Source organism: Cucumis melo, chromosome 1 (genome assembly GCF_025177605.1).
Source record: "Cucumis melo cultivar AY chromosome 1, USDA_Cmelo_AY_1.0, whole genome shotgun sequence".
Classification (NCBI taxonomy): Eukaryota; Viridiplantae; Streptophyta; class Magnoliopsida; order Cucurbitales; family Cucurbitaceae; genus Cucumis; species Cucumis melo.
The window spans coordinates 35,935,921-35,961,172 of NC_066857.1; the positions used below are offsets into that span (position 1 = coordinate 35,935,921).

At 42.0% G+C, this 25,252-nt stretch overlaps 1 long non-coding RNA gene across 1 annotated transcript; it reads left to right on the forward strand.

Annotated features, from left to right (window-relative positions):
• Positions 1–15,352: 15,352 nt before the first annotated feature.
• On the forward strand, positions 15,353–16,539 carry LOC127151398 (uncharacterized). Its single transcript, XR_007824329.1, has 2 exons — positions 15,353–15,581; positions 16,211–16,539. It is a non-coding gene; the product is annotated as an uncharacterized LOC127151398 (long non-coding RNA).
• The last annotated feature ends 8,713 nt before the right edge of the window (positions 16,540–25,252 follow it).

Sequence of the window (25,252 nt, forward strand, 5' to 3'; positions counted from 1 at the left end):
GAGGGTTTTTCAATCTTATTTTCTATAGAACCAAGTGCTCAACGATACATAATTTTGAACCACAAGAAAATTGAAATTAAGAAAAAAATGAAATCAGTTGTAATTTTTTTGATTATTCTTAGCATACTTGGTGCAGAATCCACATCTACATTTAAGGATTCCCCTACGGATACCAACCATGCGGTTGATCTTCATAAATTTTGTAAACTTGGTTGTGTCTTTTCTCTTTGCAGCAATGTTTCCACCCCAGAAAACCTGAGTGAGCTAATTTCTAGTACTCTTGTATTACCTATTTTATTCTTGTACATTTTTGGATGAAGCTAATATATATTTTAATCGTTTAAGTTTTTGGACTTTTGACGTCTCAATCTAAATGCTATTACATATAAGTAACCTTTTGTTTGGTTCTTTTCTTCTTCCTGCTTCTATAATATTGTTCCTTTCACATGGCTCTTTTGATTATACATATCTATGAATGTCACATTCTAGTTGTGATATTCTGGTCCACCTACAGCTAATTCACATCATCTTCTCTTTTGTTCCAAAAAAAAAAAAAAAAAAGAGTTTTAGGTTAATGTGTTTTTTGATATTTCTTTTAAATTTTATGCAGTAGTACTCCTGGCAAACATGTTGTAATGAAAATAATTCATAGAGGAAGACAATGTTTGCTATTGAGCATGAAATGTCATTAGAGATGATCCTTGTCATGACTAACATTCAATTAAAGTAGTATTCATATACAAAATTTGTATCTCGAACTCACAATCAACGAGAGATTAGTAGTAGTATTCATACTAAAATTTGGTCCGTTTCTTTAATAACTTTCTCTAGTTTCGATGGACTATTATGTTTTCTTTAATTGTTTCTTTTTCTTTCTAAACCTGACAGATGTGGACAAAGTAGAAAGTTGTGTGAATGGGTGTGATCAAACGTGTAAGAAGAACTGAAGCTAAAGAAAAGAAGATGAAGTATACTGAGAGGAGAAGGGAACAAGGATTGGCTTTCCAAGATATACTATATATGAATAAACAAAAATCAAGTGGTGAAAATTAAAACCATTGGTTTAAAAAGATTATTATTTCATATTTAAGCATATGTTTTGTTTTGATATAAATAAAGTTTCAAGTTTTTGCATGTAACGCCCCAAAAATTAAGATAATTTATTGGGCGTTATTTTGAATCCATTTAATGAGAATTATTTGATTTATGTGGGAATTGAAATTAATTAAATATTTGTTGGATGAATATTTAATTAATTAGAGGTTTTGGCATGTGTTGTTTGTTGAGATTTTGATTAGATGGTAAGTTAAGAGAATTAAGTAAAGTTGTGGACTTTTAGTGTTGTTGATGTTGAATTTAATTAAATAATTATGGATGTTATTTAATTAAATTGTGGGGTGGAAAGTTTGTTGGAGATTTAATAATTATATGTATATGTGGAAATATATATATAATTATTATGTTAAAGGAAAAGATAATTATTTTTGGAGAAAGATAAATAATAATTAATTATTGTGGAAGATAATTAATTATTTTTGGAGAAAGATAAATAATAATTAATTATTGTGGAAGATAATTAATTATTTTTGGAGAAAGATAAATAATAATTAATTATTGTGGAAGATAATTAATTATTTTTGGAGAAAGATAAATAATAATTAATTATTGTGGAAGATAATTAATTATTTTGGAAGAAAGGTAAATAATAATTAATTATTGTGGAAGATAATTAATTATTCTGCAGAAAGATAAATATTGATTCTGGAGTGAAGTTGTTATGGTTGGGTTAAGATAATTCATGTTGGAAGTTATAAGTGATTTATTGGAAAAAAAATTTGATTGATTAAAAGAATTGAGGATTTAAGTTAATTTGAGATTTTGGAGGGAAAAGTTGGTTTTGGTGGAATTGGATTTAATTGAGTATATATATATGGATATATATATATATATATATAATTATTAATTTGGAAAAGTGAATTAATTATATGATGGAATATAATTATATTTGTTTGGAAAAGAAGATAATCCATGAGGAGAGAGATGGTTGATTTGATTGGACGAAAAAGATATATATTTATAAGAGAGAATAATGGTTTAAATAAATATATATTTATTGTAGATTTTGGTGAGAGAAAAATAATAATAATAAAGAAGTATTATTATTATTATTAATGGTTATAAATGCCTAAGATTAAGGCATTTATTTAGGAAAGATAATGGGAATAAAGATATATGTATATTTGGTATTATATATATATATATATATATCCTAAAAGGAAAAGGAAAAGGAAATAATAATAATAAATATTATTGTTATTATTTGGGTCTATAAATAGCATTAAAATGTTTAAGATGGAAATAAAGGAAAAAGAAAAAGGTTCTTTATCTTCTTCTCTAAGATAACCCTCTGCTGTCGCCGCCTCAGTTGAAGTTAAGAATGGTCTCTTTGGAAGCTTGAGGATTTAAAGTGATGAATTTTTCATCAAGGATAAGAGGATTTTTCAACCTTCATTTGAGTAACCTTGGTAAGCCAAAGAAATTAAATTAATATTTTATTAATTTAATTTTGGATCTATTTGGGGTTTCTGTAAAGGTTCAATTGGCTAAACTTTTTTAAGATCTAAATCTTAGATTTTTTCCAATCAAGGTTGAATTGGTTTCAACCCAATTTTTAGAAAGTTAATTAATTTGGGAGAATTTTTTGGTGTTAGCCAATTGCTAATTTCATTGATTAAAATACTAAGTTTTCCTTTTATGATTAAGATCAAGTTAATTGGAGAATTTTTACTGTCAACTAGGGAGTATCTTGTTTGGCTAAAATCTCAAGGTAAGAGATTCTCCTACTAGACTTTCGAACTGAATTTAAGAGACCGCATGTAATTATGATTATGCATTGATGGTAGCTAAAATGCATAACTTGATGCTACTGATAATGACTGTCATTTTATGGATGATTGATGATGATGACTGAGATTATTATGTTGATGATTGATGATGATGACTGATGTTATGTTAATGACCGGTAGTATGTTGTTGATGACTGTTGATGATTGTTAATGCATGATATATTAATCACATGATTAAGAACGTTAAGATTAATACTCATGCCATGTTATGATGTTATGTTATGCTACATGCTATGGATAGGGTGTTCTGTTAACTTTGTCTATTAGAGTCGTACCTGCATGGGTGTCCTTCGGGATCACCACCTATTTAGAACTGTGTGGTTCGACGGGACGCCAGTCTAGCATGGATATAGATATGATTCGAGTGATTCGACGGGGTCCTCGCATCCCGATTGTCTTAGTGTTACCCCCGGGTTCACTACAGACCAGCATGTCCTAGGTGCTCCCTCGAGACACCGAAGACCAGATTTTCGTTCCTACGGGAGCGCATGTTGCACGTGTTCGGGAACGTGCCAGAGATTGGGTACCATTTTCAGGACTCTAATGGGAAGTTAATAGACACCTAGCGGGACTAGTAGTAGGTCCCTTACTGAGTATATGTTTATACTCACTCTTTCTATGTTTAACATTTCAGGCGAAGGTAAAGGTAGAGGAAAGCTGGCGAGCGACAGAGAAGGATCCGTGACATGCCATATGAGGACTCAGTTTTGCTTCCGCGTTTATGTTTCAGTGTTTTAATATTCCGTTTTTAATGAAAATTTATTCTTCCCTCATTTCAAAAAGGTGTCTCTTGTCATTGTTTCTTTTTAGTAATGACCTCAGCTTAGTATAAAGAGTTGGGTCGTTACATTGCATGTCGTTAAAAAAGAGCCCTTTCTCTCTTTTAATGCTATACGAGAATTAAGTGTGTTTTGCAAAAATTTTTGCTTTACTATAGATTATGTGTGTGTGTGTTTGTGGTTGAATTGGTGAATAAAGGTTAATAATCTCACAAACAAATTTTATTTCGTTGATTTGAAAATATTTCTAAGGCACCAATTATCTGTTTGAAGGTGGACGATCTAATCTCGGTCCACCTTATAATTGTTAAACTAAAAATTAATCTTAATTTGAAATAAGTGTTTTGGTTTTATAGATGAACAGGGAAAGTGTGAAAATAATTAATTTGAATGATTAGAGAATAAGGTAACGATAGAAATAATTCATTTTAATCCAAAAAAATTCACAGGTTATTTCGATAAGATAACTTTATGTTTCTTCTTTGGTCTCGAGGTGTCATGAACGATTTGTCTTCCAAAACAAAAAAAGTTATTTAACATCTCTTGAATGCATTGTGTTTCAACAAGATTACATAACAGAATACTGTAGCGTGTGAGTAATTGTATATAGATGAGAAAAAAATGAAGAGGAAAGAATTAAGGGAGCTATAATTTTTATGTTTTTTTATTGATAAGGAAAAACCATATATTTTTAAATCATCTGTGTAACGCCCAACAAATTCGATTTTTTTTGTTCATTGTCATTAATATTTAAATGTGGTCATGGGAATTTTAAATTTATTGGAAGAACCTTACCATTTTGATTTCTCGAGTAATTAAGGTTGGGAATCCTTATTTTGTTTAAGATAATAAGTATTTTTTTTATTTATTGGAAATAATTGGGGAAGTCTTTATTAAACTAAAGTTGGTTGTTTTGGTGAGATTTGGGGAGAGAGAGGAGGTGGTTGTTTTGGGTTTTTTTTTAAAGGAAAAGAAAAGAGTTATTTTCTTATAAAGCTGCGTTGGGACCCGTGCATAAGAAAAAACAAAAAAAGAGAGAGAAGCAATTAAGTTCTCCTTGAAACCCTAGCCGCCGAAACCCTAGCCGCCGCCTTCGCCGCCAGCGTTCAAGCGCAAGCGCTCGGGAGCCAGCCGCAGTAGAAGCCGAACCACCCTCCCAGCCGCGCCGGACGAGTCAAGCCGTCGTACGCCTAGGAGGAGCTACGCCGCGCCGTGTCTGCAGCCGTCTCTCGCACGCCCGAAGCCGAGTCGCGCGTCCGCAGCCAACCCGTCAGCCAGCCGAGTCGCGCCGCTTCGATCCGACGCAGCGCAGCCGAAACGCTCCTTTGCAGCCGTCGCCGAGCGAAGCCGTGGGTAGCCGACCACCAGCAGCCGTCGCGCCACCCGAAATCCGGAAGTCAGCGCCTCGCGCGCAAGGATCCAACCGAAAACCCGCCCCGCGACCCGAACCGACGCGCGCCATCTTTCAGAACCCGACCCGCGCCCGCGTGCGTCCACGTGTGAGCCGCGTGTGAGCCGCGTCCGCGTGTGAGCCGCGCCGCGCGCTTCTGTGTAGCCGAGTCGCGCCCGCGTGCAAGCCGCGCCGCCTGCACCACAACCTGGGCCGCGTCTCCCTTCTGTCGCAAGCCGAGCCGCACGCGTAAAGTTCCTGTACCGAGCCGAGTCGAGTCGCGCCTGCGCCAAGCCGAGCTGGTCCCTGTCCTTTTCCAGCCGAGCCGCGAAGACTAATTTGGCTCCATCCACCTAAATTTTGGTAATTAAATTAATTATTGTGGCATTACCCTGTAAGACTCAATGTTTCGAACGCTAATTAATTTAATTTGGGACTAAATTAAATTATTTTCCTTAAGGGACGTCTTGGACCAAGTAATTGCTGCAGCGCGGGATTTCTTCGGTAGGGGCTCGAGCACTGCAACCTCTTTCTAGGGTAAGTCATTTCAAATGAGTCTTGAACCGTTAGTCGTTGGTGACCTAATTACGAATTTTGGTATATTAAACAGTTAGGACCTCGTCGCTTGGAAAGCATACTGCCTCGCGGTTAGGACTCATCAAGTAAATCTCCAGATAAGAGATTCTACTACTAGCTCCATGTATAGAATTATGAGATTTTGTATACTTCAATTGTGCGTGTTGGGGGCTAGACCGTACGATGCATGAAAACAATGATAGTATGATGCAAATGATGATATGGTTATATTATAGCATGTTGTGTGATGACGAGAGCTGTTATGTCTGTAAGACGGATGTCGAGATGGAGAGTGTAATGATGATTTATCTGTTATGTTATATGCCGATGCCATGTGTATGTATACTGCGATTAGGGTACCTGTTAGCTTGACCTGTTAGAGTCGTACCTGCATAGGTGTCCTTCGGGATCACCACCTATTGAGGACTGTGTGGTCTGACGGGACACCAGTCTAGCATGGATATAGATATGACTCGAGTGACTCGACGAGGTCCTCGCATCCCGATTGTCCTAGGTGTCCCCCGGGGCACCGAAGACCAGAGTTACGTTCCTACGGGAGCGCATGTTGCACGTGTTCGGGAACGTGTCAGAGATTGGGTACCAGTTACAGGACTCTGACAGGAAGTTAACAGGCACCTAGTGGGACTAGTAGTGGGTCCCTTACTGAGTATTTTATACTCACTCTCTTCATTTCATGTTTTCAGGTAGAGGACGAGGCAAGGGCAAAGACAAGCTGGCGAGCGACCCGAAGTGACCGTGGCGGGCCATAGGGACTACTGCTTCCGCTTATCTTTATTTTAGACTTTCGTACCTGAGTTTGAGTATTCTTCAGTACTTATCATCTTATTATGTAGATAGGGCCCGAGTAGGACTTTAGAACGCATTACATCTTTTTGCATAACTACCTTGTTTGAATTTTCATAAATAAAATTCCCAAACCTTATGCGTTTTTAATAAATTTTATGACTTAAACCACTTGTTCTATATTTAGTAATGACTTCGATTCAGTATAAGGAGTTGGGTCGTTACAGTTGGTGTCAGAGCACAGTGTTTTAGGTTCTGTAGACTGACCTACGATGTAAGTCATTGTTTTGTTTTGGTTTTACCTCACCCTATGGCTATACGGTCCTTCGGCACTCGCCAGGTATGTCTAAAGCCTTGCTAATGTTAAGATTACAATTTTGCCTGAATAGTCTAGACCTAGAGATAGGGTGTTAAGCTCTTGTGGTGAAAAGTTTTGTTGGTGAATTTTAGGGAGAATGCCGCCACGTAGAGGTGCACGCCGAGGAGGTGGTAGGGGAGGCAAAGGAGCCGGTCGTGGCCAGCCGGAGGCGCAACCTGCTGCACCGGCGGTCGACCCTAACGCACCGGTCACCCAGGCGGATCTCTCCGCGATGGAGCAGCGTTATCAGGACATGCTGCAAGCTGCTTTGGCGCCTTTCCTCGCCGCCCAGCAGAACCAGGCCGCCCCTGTTCAGGCCCAGGCCGTCGCTCTTCCAGCTCCTGAGGAAGCTCAACCCGTACCAGTTCAACTGTCCGCCGAGGCTAAACACTTACGGGACTTTAGGAAGTATAATCCTAAGACCTTTGACGGATCCATGGACAACCCCACAAAGGCCCAAATGTGGTTGACATCCATAGAGACTATCTTCCGGTACATGAAGTGCCCAGAAGACCAGAAGGTGCAGTGTGCAGTCTTCTTCTTGGAGGATAGGGGTACTGCCTGGTGGGAGACCGCTGAGAGAATGCTGGGGGGCGACGTCAGCAAGATAACTTGGGAGCAGTTCAAGGAGAACTTCTATGCTAAGTTCTTCTCTGCCAATGTGAAGCACGCCAAGCTGCAAGAGTTCCTAAACTTGGAGCAAGGCGACATGACGGTGGAGCAGTACGACGCCGAGTTCGATATGCTGTCCCGCTTTGCTCCCGATATGGTAAGGGATGAGGCTGCCAGGACGGAGAAATTCGTTAGAGGACTCAGGCTAGATCTTCAGGGCATTGTCCGAGCTCTCCGGCCAGCCACGCATGCTGATGCACTACGTATAGCACTGGATTTGAGCCTGCCTGAGAGAGCCGATTCGTCTAAGGCTGCCGGCAGAGGGTCAGCCTTGGGGCAGAAGAGAAAGGTGGAGACGCAGCCTGACGTAGTACCGCAGCGAACTCTGAGGTCAGGAGGTGTCTTTCAGAGACACCGACGGGAGCTTGCAGCAGCCGGGAGGACTCTGAGAGAGCTACCCGCTTGTACTACCTGTGGGAGAGTCCACGGAGGTCGTTGCTTGGCTGGAAGTGGAGTCTGCTTCAGGTGCAGACAGCCGGGGCACACTGCTGATGTGTGTCCTCGGAAACCCTTTGAGACGATACCGCCCCAGCCTTCTACGTCCCAGCAGGGGAGAGTTTTCGCCACTACCCGGCAGGAGGCCGAGCGAGCTGGTACAGTGGTGACAGGTACGCTCCCAATTTTGGGGCATTATGCTTTTGTGCTATTTGACTCTGGGTCATCCCACTCGTTTATATCCTCTGTTTTCGTTCAGCATGTGGGTTTGGAGGTAGAACCTTTGGGTAGTGTTTTGTCGGTTTCTACTCCATCTGGGGAGGTCCTGTTGTCGAAAGAACAAAGAAAGGCATGTCGGTTAGAGATAGCGAATCGTATGTTAGACGTGACCTTGCTAGTGTTAGACATGCAGGATTTTGACGTGATACTAGGCATGGATTGGCTGTCAGCCAACCATGCAAATATAGACTGTTTTGGCAAGGAAGTTGTCTTTAACCCTCCCTCCGGGGCTAGTTTCAAATTCAGGGGGGTAGGCATGGTATGTATACCCAAGGTCATCTCAGCCATGAAGGCTAGTAAACTACTCAGCCAGGGTACTTGGGGCATCTTGGCAAGCGTAGTGGATATTAGAGAGCCAGAAGTTTCCCTATCTTCCGAACCAGTGGTAAGGGAGTACCCTGACGTTTTCCCAGACGAACTCCCAGGACTTCTGCCTCCCAGAGAGGTAGACTTCGCCATCGAGTTAGAGCCGGGCACTGCCCCTATCTCGAGGGCCCCTTACAGAATGGCTCCAGCCGAGCTAAAAGAGTTGAAGGTCCAGTTACAGGAGTTGCTGGACAAAGGCTTCATCCGGCCCAGTGTGTCGCCTTGGGGAGCCCCAGTATTGTTCGTGAAGAAGAAGGATGGGTCGATGCGCCTTTGTATTGACTACCGAGAGCTGAACAAGGTGACAGTTAAAAACCGCTACCCCTTTCCCAGGATTGATGACCTGTTCGATCAGTTGCAGGGAGCCACTGTCTTTTCCAAGATCGACCTGCGATCAGGTTATCACCAGTTGAGGATTAGGGACGGTGACATTCCCAAGACGGCCTTTCGTTCGAGGTACGGACATTACGAGTTCGTTGTGATGTCTTTCGGCTTGACTAACGCTCCTGCAGTGTTCATGGATTTGATGAACAGGGTGTTTAAGGACTTTCTAGACTCGTTCATCATAGTCTTCATTGATGACATCTTGATTTACTCAAAAACTGAGGCTGAGCACGAGGAGCACTTGCACCAGGTTTTGGAGACTCTTCGACCCAACAAGTTGTATGCCAAGTTCTCCAAGTGTGAATTCTGGTTAAGGAAGGTGACGTTCCTTGGCCACGTGGTTTCCAGTGAGGGAGTTTCAGTGGATCCCGCAAAGATTGAAGCGGTGACCAACTGGCCTCGACCGTCCACGGTTAGTGAAATTCGAAGTTTTTTGGGCTTGGCAGGTTACTACAGGAGGTTCGTGGAAGACTTCTCACGTATAGCCAGCCCGTTGACCCAGTTGACCAGGAAGGGAACCCCTTTTATCTGGAGCCCAGCATGCGAGAGTAGCTTTCAGGACCTCAAACAGAAGCTAGTGACTGCACCAGTCCTGACAGTGCCCGATGGTTCGGGAAACTTTGTGATCTATAGTGATGCCTCCAAGAAGGGACTGGGCTGCGTCCTGATGCAGCAAGGTAAGGTAGTTGCTTATGCCTCCCGCCAGTTGAAGATTCATGAGCAGAACTACCCTACCCACGACTTGGAGTTGGCAGCTGTAGTCTTTGCACTGAAGATATGGAGGCACTATCTGTACGGTGAGAAGATCCAGATTTACACCGACCATAAGAGCCTAAAGTACTTTTTCACTCAGAAGGAGTTGAACATGAGGCAGAGGAGGTGGCTCGAGTTGGTGAAAGACTACGACTGTGAGATCCTGTACCACCCAGGTAAAGCAAATGTAGTGGCTGACGCGCTGAGTAGGAAGGTTGCACATTTAGCAGCGCTAATCACCAAGCAGACCCCCTTACTCAGGGATTTTGAGAGAGCCGAGATTGCAGTCTCAGTAGGTGAGGTTACCGCACAGTTCGCTCAGTTGTCAGTTCAGCCAACCTTGAGGCAAAAGATCATCGCTGCTCAGCTGAATGATCCTTACTTGGCCGAGAAGCGTCGTATGGTAGAGACAGGGCAAGGTGAGGGCTTCTCCATATCCTCTGACGATGGCCTTATGTTTGAGGGACGCCTGTGTGTGCCGGAAGACAGCGCAGTTAAGACGGAGCTTTTGACTGAGGCTCACAGTTCCCCGTTTACCATGCACCCTGGGAGTACGAAGATGTACCAGGACTTAAGGAGTGTCTATTGGTGGAGGGGCATGAAGAGGGAAGTGGCAGACTTTGTCAGCAGGTGCTTGGTGTGCCAGCAGGTGAAGGCACCTAGACAGTGTCCAGCCGGGTTGTTGCAACCCTTGAGTGTGCCAGGGTGGAAATGGGAGAGTGTGTCGATGGATTTTATTACGGGACTGCCCAAGACCCTAAAGGGCTACACGGTGATCTGGGTTGTGGTCGACAGACTCACGAAGTCGGCCCATTTCGTGCCAGGGAAATCCACTTACACTGCCAGTAAGTGGGGGCAGTTATATATGACAGAGATTGTGAGACTACATGGAGTACCCGTATCCATCATTTCAGACAGAGACGCTCGTTTCACATCGAAGTTCTGGAAAGGACTCCAACTTGCATTAGGTACGAGGTTGGACTTCAGCACAGCATTCCACCCTCAGACTGATGGTCAGACAGAGAGATTGAACCAGATTTTGGAAGATATGCTGCGGGCCTGCGTGCTAGAGTTTTCAGGAAGTTGGGACTCTCATCTGCATCTGATGGAGTTTGCCTATAATAACAGCTACCAGGCTACTATCGGTATGGCACCGTTCGAGGCTCTGTATGGCAAGTGCTGTAGATCCCCGGTCTGCTGGGGCGAGGTTGGAGAGCAGAGGATGCTAGGCCCCGAGTTAGTGCAGACTACCAACGTAGCCATACAGAAGATCCGAGCTCGTATGTTGACAGCACAGAGCAGACAGAAGAGTTATGCTGATGTACGACATAAGGACCTCGAGTTTGAAGTGGGAGACATGGTCTTTCTGAAGGTAGCACCTATGAAGGGTGTTCTGAGGTTCGTGAAGAAGGGGAAGCTGAGTCCACGCTTCGTAGGGCCGTTTGAGATACTGGAGCGGATTGGCCCCGTGGCTTATCGCTTGGCGCTACCCCCATCTTTTGCTGCAGTGCACGACGTATTCCATATCTCCATGCTGAGGAAATATGTCGCAGACCCAACACATGTGGTGGACTTCGAGCCACTACAGATTAGCGAGAACTTGAGCTACGAGGAGCAGCCTGTCGAGGTCCTGGCAAGGGAGTTCAAGAAGCTTCGCAGTCGAGAAATTCCACTGGTCAAAATCCTTTGGCAGAACCATGGAGTGGAAGAGGCCACGTGGGAGAAAGAAGAGGACATGAGAGCCCAGTACCCCGAGCTGTTCGAGGATTAAAACTTTCGAGGACGAAAGTTTTCTAAGGAGGGAAGATTGTAACGCCCAACAAATTCGATTTTTTTTGTTCATTGTCATTAATATTTAAGTGTGGTCATGTGAATTTTAAATTTATTGGAAGAACCTTACCATTTTGATTTCTCGAGTAATTAAGGTTGGGAATCCTTATTTTGTTTAAGATAATAAGTATTTTTTTTATTTATTGGAAATAATTGGGGAAGTCTTTATTAAACTAAAGTTGGTTGTTTTGGTGAGATTTGGGGAGAGAGAGGAGGTGGTTGTTTTGGGTTTTTTTTTAAAGGAAAAGAAAAGAGTTATTTTCTTATAAAGCTGCGTTGGGACCCGTGCATAAGAAAAAACAAAAAAAGAGAGAGAAGCAATTAAGTTCTCCTTGAAACCCTAGCCGCCGCCTTCGCCGCCAGCGTTCAAGCGCAAGCGCTCGGGAGCCAGCCGCAGTAGAAGCCGAACCACCCTCCCAGCCGCGCCGGACGAGTCAAGCCGTCGTACGCCTAGGAAGAGCTACGCCGCGCCGTGTCTGCAGCCGTCTCTCGCACGCCCGAAGCTGAGTCGAAGTCACCTTCGCGCGTCCGCAGCCAACCCGTCAGCCAGCCGAGTCGCGCCGCTTCGATCCGACGCAGTGCAGCCGAAACGCTCCTTTGCAGCCGTCGCCGAACGAAGCCGTGGGTAGCCGGACCACCAGCAGCCGCCGCGCCACCCGAAATCCGGAAGCCAGCGCCTCGCGCACAAGGATCCGACCGAAAACCCGCCCCGCGAACCGAACCGACGCGCGCCATCTTCCGGAACCCGACCCGCGCCCGCGTGCGTCCTCGTGTGAGCCGCGCCGCGCGCTTCTGCGTAGCCGAGTCGCGCCCGCGTGCAAGCCGCGCCGCCTGCACCACAACCTGAGCCGCGTCTCCCTTCTGTCGCAAGCCGAGCCGCACGCGTAAAGTTCCTGTACCAAGCCGAGTCGAGCCGCACCTACGCCAAGCCGAGCCGGTCCCTGTCCTTTTCTAGCCGAGCTGCCAAGACTAATTTGGCTTCATCCACCTAAATTTTGGTAATTAAATTAATTATTGTGGCATTGCCCGGTAAGACTCAATGTTTCGGACGCTAATTAATTTAATTTGGGACTAAATTAAATTATTTTCCTTAAGGGACGTCTTGGACCAAGTAATTGCTGCAGCGCGGGATTTCTTCGGTAGGGGCTCGAGCACTGCAACCTCTTTCTAGGGTAAGTCATTTCAAATGAGTCTTGAACCGTTAGTCGTTGGTGACCTAATTACGAATTTTGGTATATTAAACAGTTAGGACCTTGTCGCTTGGAAAGCATACTGCCTCGCGGTTAGAACTCGTCAAGTAAATCTCCAGGTAAGATATTCTACTACTAGCTCCATGTATAGAATTATGAGATTTTGTATACTTCAATTGTGCGTGTTGGGGGCTAGACCGTACGATGCATGAAAACAATGATAGTATGATGCAAATGACGATATGGTTATATTATAGCATGTTGTGTGATAACGAGAGCTGTTATGTCTGTAAGACGGATGTCGAGATGGAGAGTGTAATGATGATTTATCTGTTATGTTATATGCTGATGCCATGTGTATGTATACTGCGATTAGGGTACCTGTTAGCTTGACCTGTTAGAGTCGTACCTGCATGGGTGTCCTTCGGGATCACCACCTATTGAGGACTGTGTGGTCTGACGGGACACCAGTCTAGCATGGATATAGATATGACTCGAGTGACTCGACGGGGTCCTCGCATCCCGATTGTCCTAGGTGTCCCCCGGGGCACCGAAGACCAGAGTTACGTTCCTACGGGAGCGCATGTTGCACGTGTTCGGGAACGTGCCAGAGATTGGGTACCAGTTACAGGACTCTGACAGGAAGTTAACAGACACCTAGTGGGACTAGTAGTGGGTCCCTTACTGTGTATTTTATACTCACTCTCTTCATTTCATGTTTTCAGGTAGAGGACGAGGCAAGGGCAAAGGCAAGCTGGCGAGCGACCCGAAGTGACCGTGGCGGGCCATAGGGACTACTGCTTCCGCTTATCTTTATTTTAGACTTTCGTACCTGAGTTTGAGTATTCTTCAGTACTTATCATCTTATTATGTAGATAGGGCCCGAGTAGGACTTAAGAACGCATTACATCTTTTTGCATAATTACCTTGTTTGAATTTTCATAAATAAAATTCCTCAAACCTTATGCGTTTTTAATAAATTTTATGACTTAAACCACTTGTTCTATATTTAGTAATGACTTCGATTAAGTATAAGGAGTTGGGTCGTTACAATCTGTATCCATTCAAATCTTCACATATTTCAAAGAAAAACATATCCTTCAAGTAATTATAGGTTTTAGGGTATCCTTCACCCAAAGAGAAAAGGAAATTAATAATAATAATAATAATAATAATACTCACGAAGGATTATGCATGGCTTTTGATTCCTAGTTTTTTTTTTTTTTAAATAACTTTATTCCTTGTTCCAATTATTTTAACTCTGAATTTTTAAATTGTTTTCTTTAAAAAAGCTATCAGATATTCTTTCTAAAATGACATATTAAAATGGATGGAAAAATGACGTGAAAAGCAATAAATTATTAAAGAACTAAAATATTTGTTTTATTGTTTATGACCCAACATATTTCATATAAAAGAGTGAATATTATTAATTATAGTAAAATGAAAAATGTATTTCAAAAATCAAACGTTGAAAGGGTTAAGTACTTGATTTCTAACTTAATCATAATTTTAGATCTTAAGTACAGAACTGACTTTTCATTTCGTACATCAATTGAATAATGAAAGAAAGGTAATTGTAACTAATAAAAATGGTTGAAATGCCTTGAATTTAATTTGTTATGTGGTGCTACAAACAACAAAGAACATTTGCACCGTTTGTATTAAGAAAACATTCTCTCTAATAATTGATTTTCTCTCTATCTCGTAAATGTAGCTAACACTTCGTTCGTAAACTACGTATATCAAATGTGTCGATTTCTCCATACGTTTTTGGCAATTCTATAGTTCGTCGTCATTTCTTCAACAAAAGTTGTGACATCTCTCTTTATCTTTTCAATGTGGGTGATTCTCAACTTACTCCAAACTATGTAGTCTATTTGAGTTCACGAGTCCTTGTCCGAATATAATATCTTTTTATACTAATTGTGACATCAACTTTCTATTTTTATACTAATTGATTTAATATTAAATTAGTAATTGGAGAGAAATATGATGCGGATATAGTGATTCAAATCGTAAGCCTCATGATCGCTAACACATATCACATGTCAGTTGACCTATATGATTTATACTAATAAAATTCTTTATGTCGATTGACAACTCAGCTAATTAGGTGAAGAAATATGTTATGATCCTGAAAAATAAATAAATAAACAATTGGAATAGAGATCACTTCTAGGGAGTGTCAAACATGTCAGTTAACAAATGATACTATGATCTTATTAATTGATATGGTCTAGGTCTATCATTGATGTAGCACTATATATATGTGTGTGTCTATTTGTTATATTTAGAACTAAAAAATCCGTTGGGAGTGTCAAACATAATTTAAGGGCATGTTGAAGTAAATTTTCAAAATAGCAAATTGGTAAACTACAAATGGATCGTCCACATTTGTAGGGTTTTAACGTGTAAGGTGCATTTAGCCACAAGCGGAAATTACATTTGTCCAAAAACTTGAGGTGAAGGGAAGCGTGGCAGCGTGTCATCGTAATACGTTCGTTTTCCGATAGTATCGTCATGAATACCATTTCTTCCTCAATCCGATTTGTAGGGTCGTGGTTTAAACCAAGAGTTTTTTTTTCTATATATATATAGAGGGTTTTTCAATCTTATTTTCTATAGAACCAAGTGCTTAACGATACATAATTTTAAACCACAAGAAAATTGAAATTAAGAAAAAAATGAAATCAGTTGTAATTTTTTTTATTATTCTTAGCATACTTGGTGCAGAATCCACATCTACATTTAAGGATTCCCCTACGGATACCAACCATGCGGTTGATCTTCATAAATTTTGTAAACTTGGTTGTGTCTTTTCTCTTTGCAGCAATGTTTCCACCCCAGAAAACCTGAGTAAGCTAATTTCTAGTACTCTTGTATTACCTATTTTATTCTTGTACATTTTTGGATGAAGCTAATATATATTTTAATCGTTTAAGTTTTTGGACTTTTGACGCCTCAATCTAAATGCTATTACATATAAGTAACCTCTTGTTTGGTTCTTTTCTTCTTCCGGCTTCTATAATATTGTTCCTTTCACATGGCTCTTTTGATTATACATATCTATGCATGTCACATTCTAGTTGTGATATTCTGGTCCACCTACAGCTAATTCACATCATCTTCCCTTTTGTTCCACAAAAAAAAAAAAAAAAGAGTTTTAGTTTAATGTGTTTTTTGATATTTCTTTTAAATTTTATGCAGTAGTACTGCTGGCAAACATGTTGTAATGAAAATAATTCATAGAGGAAGACAATGTTTGCTATTGAGCATGAAATGTCATTAGAGATGATCCTTGTCATGACTAACATTCAATTAGAGTAGTATTCATATACAAAATTTGTATCTCGAACTCACAATCAACGAGAGATTAGTAGTAGTATTCATACTAAAATTTGGTCCGTTTCTTTAATAACTTTCCCTAGTTTCGATGGACTATTATGTTTTCTTTAATTGTTTCTTTTTCTTTCTAAACCTGACAGATGTGGACAAAGTAGAAAGTTGTGTGAATGAGTGTGATCAAACGTGTAAGAAGAACTGATGCTAAAGAAAAGAAGATGAAGTATACTGAGAGGAGAAGGGAACAGGGATTGGCTTTCCAAGATATACTATATATGAATAAACAAAAATCAAGTGGTGAAAATTAAAACCATTGGTTTAAAAAGATTATTATTTCATATTTAAGCATATGTTTTGTTTTGATATAAATAAAGTTTCAAGTTTTTGCATGTCGTTAATTATGAGCAATGGGTAAAAAAGAGCCCTTTCTCTCTTTTAATGCTATACGAGAATTAAGTGTGTTTTGCCAGAATTTTTGCTTTACTATAGATTGTGTGTGTGTTTGTGTTTGTGGTTGAATTGGTGAATAAAGGTTAATAATCTCACAAACAAATTTTATTTCGTTGATTTGAAAATATTTCTAAGGCACCAATTATCCGTTTGAAGGTTGACGATCAAATCTCGGTCCACCTTATAATTGTTAAACTAAAAATTAATCTTAATTTGAAATAAGTGTTTTGGTTTTAAAAGATAGGATGGGTCAGTTGGATGCATCGAGCATTTTCACTAGGTGGACACCCCATAACACCCTCTCATTACTCCTAGCTCACTAATTTCTCTTAAAAAATAATCCTAAAAAGTTCTCGAAACCTACACAGCTATATAACAATCAAAATGATACCTCTAAAGTTTGTTTTATTTCTATTTTCAATTTAAAAAGTTTAGTTTTACTTCCCCTTCCATTTATTGTTAAAAAAAATGAACTATTTTAATTTCAATTTTTTTAGGAGATATTATAGATGAACCGGGAAAGTGTGAAAATAATTAATTTGAATGATTAGAGAATAAGGGAACGATAGAAATAATTCATTTTAATCAAAAAAAATTCACAGGTTATTTCGATAAGATAACTTTATGTTTCTTCTTTGGTCTCGATGGGTCATGAACGATTTGTCTTTCAAAACAAAAAAAGTTATTTAGCATCTCTTGAATGCAACGTGTTTCAACAAGATTACTTAATAGAATACTGTAGCGTGTGAGTAATTGTATATAAATGAGAAAAAAATGAAGAGGAAAGAATTAAGGGAGCTATAATTTTTATGTTTCTTTATTGATAAGGAAAAACCATATATTTTTAAATCATCTGTATCCATTCAAATCTTCACACATATTTCAAAGAAAAACATATCCTTCAAGTAATTATAGGTTTTAGGGTGTCCTTCACCCAAAGAGAAAAGGAAATTAATAATAATAATAATAATAATAATACTCACGAAGGATTATGCATGGCTTTTGATTCCTAGTTTTTTTTTTTTTTTAAATAACTTTATTCCTTGTTCCAATTATTTTAACTCTGAATTTTTAAATTGTTTTCTTTAAAAAAGCTACGAGATATTCTTTCTAAAATGAAATATTAAAATGGATGGAAAAATGACGTGAAAAACAATAAATTATTAAAGTACTAAAATATTTGTTTTATTGTTTATGACCCAACATATTTCATATAAAAGAGTGAATATTATTAATTATAGTAAAATGAAAAATGTATTACAAATATCAAACGTTGGAAGGCTTAAGTACTTGATTTCTAACTTAATCATAATATTAGATCATAAGTACAAGAACTGGCTTTTCATTTCGTACATCAATTGAATAATGAAAGAAAGGTAATTGTAACAAATAAAAATGGTTGAAGTGCCTTGAATTTAATTTGTTATGTGGTGCTACAAACAACAAAGAACATTTGCACCGTTTGTATTAAGAAAACATTCTCTCTAATAATAGATTTTCTCTCTATCTAGTAAATGTAGCTAACACTTCGTTCGTAAACTACGTATATCAAATGTGTCGATTTCTCCATACGTTTTTGGTAATTCTATAGTTCGTCGTCATTTCTTCAACAAAAGTTGTGACATCTCTCTTTATCTTTTCAATGTGGGTGATTCTCCACTTACTCCAAACTATGTAGTCTATTTGAGTTCACGTGTAACGACCCAACTTTTCCGGACTAAGCTGAGGTCACTACTAAAAACCAAAACTCGACAATTCAACATAAAATTTAAAACGGACCAGATACGATTCATTAAAACAGTATAATCCTTACAAAAGACAGTTTCGGGCCCTATTTTAAATAATTCAAAAAAAATCACAAAATAAAATGTCAAGTCACCAGTCCAAAAATCACAATCAAAATATTCTGACAAAATACATAGCGGAAGCGAAAGAAAAACAGACGCGTCCATATGGCCTTCACGCACCCTTCCTGCCTCTCGTCGGTCTGCCCCTCGCTGTACCCCTACCTGAAAAGTTAAAGAAAAGAAAGGGTGAGTATAAACATACCCAGTAAGGGACCCACTACTGGGCCCGTTAGGGAACAACAGTTAACTTCCTATTCGGGGGTACCCTACATAACAGTCTAGTGGTTCCGTAGAACACACATATCAGTCTAGTGCTCCCGAAGGATGCACGTATCAGTCTAGTGCTCCCGAAGGATGCACATATCAGTCTAGTGCTCCCGAAGGATGCACATATCAGTCTAGTGCTCCCGAAGGATGCACACATCAGTCTAGTGCTCCCGAAGGATGCACATATCAGTCTAGTGCTCCCGAAGGATGCACATATCAGTCTAGTGCTCCCGAAGGATGCACATATCCGTAAGGCACACTACCCCATAGATGAAGCTAACCGTTACCCCTCAGCCCTTACCAAACTGTCTACATCAGTCACATCTCAACGGCATTCATATTACAGTCCCGCCATAGGCTTTGTCAGTCAGATAGTATAGGTTTAAACATCTACACCCTCAGTTGCTATATGCATTACCGATTCGTACACCAATAGGGAAACCCTAGGTCCAATCGACCAACCAACCAAAACCGGACTCACTGTCCATCCCCGTCCAAACTCCATGAGCTACATTCAGACCAGTGTTTAATACATACTAAACCGTAACTTTAAGGTCCATCAACATATAATTTCAATCCACAGATAGCAGTCACAGTATATTTTCATCCGACAAAATATAATATCAGTACTTAACAGTTAACACGCATACAGATATTCAGTACAGTCACTAACGTGTAATCCCCTGTGGATTACTACGGTTTTAGCCTGGACTCGGGGTCCAGTAGTAGGAAAACCCTTACCTGATAGTCGGTTATGCCCCTCGATCGAAATCTACGCTCGACAGATCCACCTAACGAAACATGAAAGTTTTAGTTGATGACTTTAGTAGAAGTCGTTTAAAAAAGGTCGGAAGCGACATCCGTTGACTTACCCAAGGAATGGAAGTTATCTCCAACCAGGCCTACCGCGAGACCCGAGAACCCAAGTGTCAAATCTGAACAACCGTGAACCGAAGTGGAGGAAGGAAGGCTTAGGTGGCTTGGCTCGGCTCGGCTTGGACTCGGCTCGGCTCGGCTCGGCTCGGCTCGGCTCGGCTCGGCTCGACTCGGCTCGGCTCGGCTCGGCTCGGCTCGGCTTGGCTCGGCTCGGCTCGGCTCGGCTTGGCTCGGCTCGGCTCGGCTCGGCTTGGACTCGGCTCGGCTCGGCTCGGCTTACTCGGCTCGCGGCTCGGCTCGCGGCTCGCTCGGCTTGGGGCTCGGCTCGGACAAGGATGGCGGCTCGGGTACGGCTCGCGGCTCGGCTTGGTCAACTCGGCTCACCCGGATCTGTGTGGCTCGGACTGGAAACGGGTTCGGGTCGGGTCAGCTTGGAACCGGGTCGGGTTGATGAAAACGGCAGCCACGGTGATCGATTTTTCCCGGCGAGCGACGGCGGCGGCGATTCGCGGACGACACACGAGGGATACGGGTGGCTGCTTCGTGGAGCGGCGACGAGCGGCGGTGGCGTTGGCTGGGATTCGACGGACGACGACGAAGAAACGGGTTGCGGCTTGCGGATGGTGGCTGCGGCGAACGTCCGGCGAGGCTACGGCCGACGACGAAGATGGAGATAGGGCAGAGGACGGAGACGGAGATGAAGAGACAGACGGAGACGGAAGAGAAAGAGAAGAACGGAGGTGGACGAGAAGGGAAAACGGAGGCGGCGTCGGGTTGGAAGAAACGGAAGAGAAAGACGAAAATTTTCGAGGGGGGTGGCGGCGCGTTTTAGGGTTTTTGGTTTTTAAAAAAATTTTATTATATATATATATATATATAAATCTTAAATAATATATAATATTAATAATTTAATTTAAATAATAATATATATATAAAAATATAAATAATAATAATAATAAATAAAATATTATTATATATATATATATTAATCTTTAACAATTATAATTAATAATACTAATATATAAAATTTTATTATATACATATATATATGTATTAAGTTTTAAAAACAATTAATAATAATAATACTAATAATAATAATAATAAAAGAAATATTAATATTAAATTTTATATAAAGATAATAATAATTAACAATAATAATAATAATATAATTACTATCATATTATTATTTCATAGATTTACAAGTATTAATTTAGAATTTTCAGAGATTAATCCAAAATTTAACATTTCTCGAAAAATTATATAAAACGAAAAATTTTTACCTCGAAATTTTGGGGCGTTACATTCTTTCCTCCTTAGGGAACTTTCGTCCTCGAAAGTTTCACTCCTCGAACAGATCGGGATAACGGGACCTCATGTCATCTTCACGCTCCCATGTAGCCTCTTCTACCCGGTGATTCCGCCATAAGACTTTAACTAGGGGAATTTGTTTATTTCTCAACGTCTTCACCTCTCTAGCAAGCACCTCAACAGGTTGTTCAACATAGCTCAAGTTTTCATCAATCTCGAGTGGCTCGTAATCCACTACATGGGATGGATCTGACACGTACTTCCTCAACATAGAAACGTGAAACACATCATGAACTGTCGAGAGTGATGGAGGCAACGCCAAGCGATAAGCTACAGGGCCAATCCGCTCCAGAATCTCAAATGGCCCAACAAAACGGGGACTCAACTTTCCCCTCCTTTCAAAACGCACGACACCTCTTATAGGCGCTACCTTTAAGAATACTTTATCCCCTACCTCAAACTCAAGGTCCTTCCGCCTCACATCTGCATAACTCTTCTGCCTACTCTGAGCGGTATGCATGCGTGATCTAATCTTCTGTACCGCTTCGTTAGTAGACTGAACTAACTCAGGACCCATCAATCTCTGTTCACCTACCTCATCCCAGCAAACCGGGGACCTACAACATTTGCCGTACAGGGCCTCAAACGGTGCCATACCAATAGTAGCCTGATAACTGTTATTATAAGCAAATTCCATCAAATGTAAGTGGGAGTCCCAGCTACCTGGAAATTCCAATGCACACGCTCGCAACATATCCTCTAACACCTGGTTCAGACGCTCAGTCTGACCGTCAGTCTGTGGATGGAAAGCCGTACTAAAGTCCAACCTCGTGCCCATAGCAGTCTGCAAACCCTTCCAAAATTTGGAAGTGAAACGGGCATCTCTATCAGAAACAATCGACACTGGCACTCCATGTAATCTCACTATCTCAGACATGTACAACTGCGCCCACTTACTAGCAGTATAGGTGGATTTACCCGGAACGAAGTGCGCTGATTTAGTAAGTCTGTCCACCACAACCCAGATCACTGTAAAACCCCTCAGAGTTCTCGGTAGCCCTGTAATGAAATCCATGGACACGTTCTCCCACTTCCATTCCGGTATGCACAAGGGTTGTAATAAACCCGCTGGTTTCTGCCTTGGTGCCTTAACCTGCTGACACACCAAGCATTTACTAACAAATTCTGCTACTTCCCTCTTCATGTTACGCCACCAATAAACTCGCTTCAGGTCCTGATACATCTTCGTACTACCTGGGTGCATGGAAAATGGGGAACTGTGCGCCTCAGATAATAATTCTGTCTTAATCACACCATCTGACGGAACACAGAGGCGTCCCTCAAACAACAGTCCACCATCGGAGGATAACGAGAACTCAGCCGTTTGCCCTGCCTCTGCTAGGCCACGTTTCTCAACCAGATAAGGATCGTTACTCTGAGCATCAATGATCCTCTGCCTCAAAGTCGGCTGTACCGTCAACTGGGCTAACTGCATAGTAACTGTCCCCACTGACACTGCAATCTCAGCCTGCTCGAGATCCCGATGCAATGGGGCCTACCGGGTAATAAGTGCTGCTGAATGTGACACTTTCCTACTAAGAGCATCGGCTACCACATTTGCCTTGCCTGGATGATACAGTATCTCACAATCGTAATCCTTCACTAACTCAAGCCACCTTCGCTGTCTCATATTCAATTCTTTCTGAGTAAAGAAGTATTTCAAGCTCTTATGATCTGTGAATATCTGTATCTTTTCACCATATAAATAATGCCTCCATATTTTCAAAGCAAAAACCACTACTGCCAACTCTAGATCATGTGTAGGGTAGTTCTGCTCATGACTCTTCAACTGACGAGACGCATAAGCGACCACCTTACCCTGCTGCATCAAAACACAACCCAGACCCTTCTTGGAAGCATCACTATAAATCACGAAACTGCCAGAACCATCGGGTACCGTGAGAACTGGTGCGGTAACTAGCTTCTGTTTAAGGGTCTGGAAACTGTCCTCACATGCCTTGCTCCAAACAAAAGGAACTCCCTTTCTGGTCAACTGAGTAAGAGGAGTAGCTATACGAGAAAAGTTCTCCACAAACCGTCGATAATACCCTGCTATACCCAGAAAGCTACGAACCTCACTGACTGTGGAAGGTCGGGTCCAACCAGTGACTGCCTCTATCTTAGCTGGATCTACAGAGACTCCAGCCTTAGAAACCACGTGGCCCAGAAAGGACACCTGCTTCAGCCAAAACTCGCACTTCGAGAACTTTGCGTATAATTTATTATCCCGAAGTGTCTGCAAAACCATGCGTAAATGCTCCTCATGTTCGGCCTCCGTCTTGGAGTATATCAAGATATCGTCGATAAACACGATCACAAAAGTATCTAGGAACTCCCTAAACACTCTGTTCATCAAGTCCATAAACACTGCCGGAGCATTCGTCAAACCAAAAGACATCACAATAAACTCGTAGTGTCCATATTTGGATCGAAATGCTGTCTTCGGTATATCCTCATCCTTAATCCTCAGCTGATGGTATCCTGACCGAAGATCAATCTTAGAGAACACGGTGGCTCCCTGTAACTGGTCAAATAGATCGTCAATCCTGGGCAAGGGATATCTGTTCTTCACGGTTACCTTATTCAACTCCCTATAGTCAATGCATAGACGCATCGATCCATCCTTCTTCTTAACAAATAAAACTGGCGCACCCCAAGGTGACACGCTCGGTCGAATGAATCCCTTATCAAGCAATTCCTGTAACTGTATCTTCAGTTCCTTCAGTTCTGCGGGGGCCATCCTGTAAGGGGCTCTGGATATAGGAACCGTGCCCGGCTCCAACTCTATGGCAAATTCAACCTCTCTGTGCGGAGGTAACCCTGGAAGTTCCTCAGGAAAAACGTCCGGATAGTCCCTCACTACTGGTTCTGATGACAGGGATACATCCGCCTCTCTAGTATCCACCACACTCGCTAAGATACCCCAAGTACCCTGACTGAGCAGCTTACTGGCCCTGATGGCTGAGATTACCTGAGGCAACGACTTTGATCCTCCTCCCTTAAATTTAAAACTGGCCAACGAGGGAGGGTTAAACGTTACCTCCTTACGTGAACAATCTATGCTGGCGTGGTTAGCGGCCAGCCAATCCATACCCAGGATTACATCAAAGTCCAGCATATCCAGGACTATCAGCGTTACCTCAATCACATGGCCTGCTATCTCAATCTGACATGCCTTCACCTTTTCCTTCGACAACATACATTCCCCGGAAGGAGTAGATACTGACAGAACATGGTGTAAGGGCTCTACCTCTAAGCGGGCATGCGACACAAATGCGGAAGAGATAAAAGAATGTGACGAACCCGAATCAAACAAAACTAAGGCGTAATGCCCCAACACTGGGAGCGTACCTGTCACTACTGTGCCTGCCTTCTCAGCCTCAGTTCTGTTGGTAGCAAAGACTCTACCCTGATGTGGAGCACCTGCTCCCTGATTCTGCGCGATCCCTGTGACTCTCAACGGGCATCTATCAGCTGTATGACCCTCTTGCCTGCACTTAAAGCAGGTCCTGGTCCCGAATAAGCAACGGCCCAGATGGTGCTTCCCACAAGTGGTACACAACGGCTTTCCTCTGGCAGCCTCCCCTGACTCAAAAGGTTTCTGCTGGAAGCTGCGAAACTCACCACCTGGTCTGAAATTCCGCTGTGGTACTGGAACAGGCTGCTGCTCAGCCTTCCTCTTCTGTCCCGACGTCGAACCTCTACCAGCGGTCTTAGACGAGTTGGCCCTCTCCTGTAAACTGAGATCCACTGCCAGGCGCAGTGCATCGGCATGAGTAGCGGGTCTGAAAGCTCGGACCAAACCCTGAATGTCCAGTCTGAGGCCTCTAACAAACTTGTCAGCTCTGGCCGCCTCGGTCGCTATCATCTCGGGAGCGAAGCGGGATAACATGTCAAATTCCGCATCATACTGCTCCACTGTCATGTCACCCTGATCTAGGTTCAGAAACTCCTGCCGCTTGGCATCTCTCAAACTGGCAGAGAAGAATTTCGCATAGAAACTCTCCTTGAACTGCTGCCACGTGATCTGACTCACATCACCACCTAGCATCCTCTCTGTGGTCTCCCACCAGGCAGTACCTCTGTCAGTCAACATAAAAACAGCACACTGCACTTTCTGATCCTCAGGGCATTTCATGTAACGGAATATGGTTTCCAAGGATGATAACCACATCTGAGCTCTGGTGGGGTCCTCCAAAGACCCATCAAACGTCGTGGGATTATACTTCCTGAAATCCCTCAGGTGCTTAGCCTCTGCCGACAACTGATCCGGCACAAACTGGGGTGCAACTGGTACCGGAGCCGGAGCTGGAGCAGGAACTGGTGCTGGAGCTGGCGCTGGAGCTGGCGCCGGAGTTGGCGAGGCAGGCTTCTGCT